Source organism: Pinus tabuliformis, chromosome 7, assembly GCF_031772625.1.
Source record: "Pinus tabuliformis cultivar Carrire ecotype Pingquan chromosome 7, CPIR1, whole genome shotgun sequence".
NCBI classification, from domain to species: Eukaryota; Viridiplantae; Streptophyta; class Pinopsida; order Pinales; family Pinaceae; genus Pinus; species Pinus tabuliformis.
In genome coordinates, this window is record NC_142293.1 from 645,798,215 (window position 1) to 645,801,737 (window position 3,523).

The 3,523-nt window shown below is 36.1% G+C and overlaps 1 pseudogene; it reads right to left on the reverse strand.

The window, feature by feature from the left end:
* Positions 1–2,313: 2,313 nt before the first annotated feature.
* LOC149249103 (uncharacterized) lies at positions 2,314–2,863 on the reverse strand (annotated as a pseudogene).
* Positions 2,864–3,523: the final 660 nt, after the last annotated feature.

The window sequence follows — 3,523 nt, forward strand, 5'->3', positions numbered from 1 at the left end:
CTTAGCATAAGGGACTAACAAAACATTTTGAAACTTTAGCATAACCACCGAAACAGCGGAATAACACCTTCGATTTAATGCTATCTCGTCAGGAAACGATTACTATAGTCCCTGCCGGATGCCAGATGGCAGGGACTAATAAGACAGGAGTGGCCCTATATTTCTTTGTTACTTGTGACCCCTATACCTCTATAATGGGTTAAAAAAATTCCTACATAAATGGACATCGTGTTTGAACGGACATCGTGTTTACCATGTACATCGTGTTTGAACGGACATCGTGTTTACACTGTGTTTATATAGTGTTCAATTGTCCACCTTACTACATGCATTTAATTTTAATTTAATACCTTTATCTCATCGATACCATTTTATACTATATGCATAGGTACATTAATCCTTATACTAAACAAGATAAGCTACATGATGGCAAGTCCCTACCATGAACGGGCGTGAAGAAAGAAACACCACGAGAAAGTTTCGTTTGTTGCTGAAATATTGGAATTACATCTACCTCACATAATCTTGAAAAAAGATCACAAATAATGACAACTTTGTAGTTAGTTTCCATATCTACATATTTTCATAGTTTACAAAGAAAATTTTCCATTCTATACTGTTTGACTAGCACAATCAGCAACAACCACTCTACGAACAAGCACCAGGGGAATAGCCATAGATTAGCAGGAAAATTGAAATGGATGGCTTCTTTTCTATTTGGGAACCAATGTAGACTCCTTCTTTTAATTGTACTCCATATTTAGATACTTGAGCTGGGCCTACTTGGATAGCTTCTGGTTCTAGAAAATCGCCTCATTCAGTAGCTTCATATAATACAATTTCAACATTTCATCCACTTCCTAAATCTCATTTGTTGTATCCATGATTGATGGCCTTCTTTCATTCCCCATTTTTTATAATGAATATTTTAGTAATAATTATTTAATTTTACTTCAACTTTTGATCCACTAGAAAGAAATAAATACGTGAACACTCACTAAAAAAAGCATCGGTTCTCATGTCCACTATATATGATACAAATAAGAAAATGCTTCTCAAAGGTCTCGACACCATATCAACACACAATTATTTATTCGATTCTTAAAAATGAATAATACCCATTAAAGAAAGATGACCAAAAAAAGGACATTATTTGAATAATCGTACTGCGGGCGAGGGAACTTTAATATCCTTGTGTCGAGCTTCATCAGACACTACATAGGTCACTTTGATAGTGAAAGTGATGAACATAAAATCAATTCAATATTTAAGAAAACTTTGGCTTCCTTGAGAACAGTGAATCTTCAGATTGTCTGTGCAATCTCCCACAACTCCCACACTAGAAACTATAATTTATGACATCCAGAGACTTCAAAGTGCGTCAACCACGTACAATGTTCAACACCTTCCCCTTCTTCTAATCTAAAGTAATAGCCAACAAGTAGCTCCTAAAACCATATACATTTATTATCTTCAGCTTCACACAATCGTATGCCCTTAGTTCCCTCCCCAAAGATACGAATGTCTCAACACTTGGCAGCTCCTCAAATTCCATGCACCTGCTAATGTCCGGCGTCTATAGTTGGGGATACGAATGTCTCAACACTTGGCAGCTCCTCAAATTCCATGCACCTGCTAATGTCCGGCGTCTATAGTTTTGAGATACCACAAACGGCTCCTACTTTCCTCGGTGCACTACAACCCATCAAGTTCCGAGTTATCATTGTTTTTGGCAACGCTCCAACCTCCACCCGATCAACGCAATTCTATTTGTGGGGGTAACATTTTCTATTCGTTTTGAAACCCTAGAGTATCAATGGAAAAGGATTTTATGAGTCGGTATTATCAAATCAATTCACATGCCATGCTTACATCAACACGAACAGACTACGTGCATTATATTTTCCACACAAGATATGAAAAGAAAATCACAATAACCAATTAAACGACTCGTGACTCACATGATTATCATAATATAAATCATTGGAACTAATTGTAGAAGCCCTCCTATATTTTTTTGGTGCTCACATGGTTAACATTATTATATAAATTATGATCTCATGATAGAGCAGGAGAAGAGAATCAATCATAAAACTAAAGATTCATCACTTCTCTCGTACAACTCTTATAAAATAGAATCATAAACTTGAAAGATATGTAGAAGATTGGTTAAACAATTTTTGAGCCCCTATTTATATAAAAAATAATACATTAATCCCTCGATAATTGTCGAAACCTACGTTGTAGATGTCATATAAATAGAAAGATCCTTGGTTGCGTACATCTTAGCAGAACAACTCGACACGCTCTTGATTACAAAACCACAAGAAAATGTTTAGACCATGGGAAGATCGCATAATAGCATGACAAGGCCTCTACGTTGAGATCAAATCGTTCAGCAACAAGGTTATTATATGCAACCTTCAATAAGGAAGGTGTTTTGATGGTTGGCAGGTTGAATGCTTTATTTTCCCCTTTCCACACAACAGTTCGGATTGTCCTTCTCAGAAGGAATGTGGATATTCGTCTATGCAGGCATGGACTCCTTAGCTCCAGATACACAGAATTCTTCCCACTCGAAGGAGGGTATCCACAGTAACTTAGTTTTGATAACTTTAACATTCAACTCTTCAGCTAGCATGGATATAGCCTTCCAAATACCAAAATATTTTTTCTTGGTTTCCATATATTGAACTTTATAAAATAAAGCCAAAAATTCCTCAAAATCATTTCAAGCATTCCTCAGTGTCGTCCTATGGCGTTTAGCCTCTACTAATTCTGCCTCAGTATTTGAAGTCTCTTGTTGGCCAGATGCATTTGGTTACAAGTCGAACAATCATTTGGGTTCCTCGCAGGAGGTCATGGATACAGATATTTAATCGAAGTTCAACAAATCATACATGCATGGAATGAGCAATGGTATACATAGATTCGAATAACAAAATCATTGAATGAATAACCTTGCCATTACTGCAGCAACCATCGCCCAATAAATAAGAGTCAAAGCATCATGACGCCCAATAAAATCACATGGAAAAGGTGATAGAGAGTGATCTAGATAAAGAACGACTTACATAAAACAAATATTTCTAAATAATTCGTGGCTGGTATATCTCACAGTTCGTTGACAAGTTATATATTGATTTGAATAGTAACCACAACGTAAAAGATATCTGGAAAATTCTAATGTTGGGATCATTAATCAAATTTATTATTTTATTCTCCCTTGTGCATGGCCTAGTATGGTGTTTACCAGGAAATTTAGTGTATCCTTTACATGAAAGCTAACACTGCAAGATAAATAGTTGTAGAGACTGAAGCTTCTTCGTGATGCTCTGACTCATTAGATCTTATAAAAAATCCAATCGAATCTAAAATGTGAAAACTCCAATCGAATCTAAAATGTAGAGGCCAAAAAGGCCATGAGATATGTCAGCGCAATCGAGGGCCCTACGTACGAATGTTATCTATTTTTTACATTGCCATTCATTTTAGGAAACCCTCATGTGGGTGTTTCAAACAT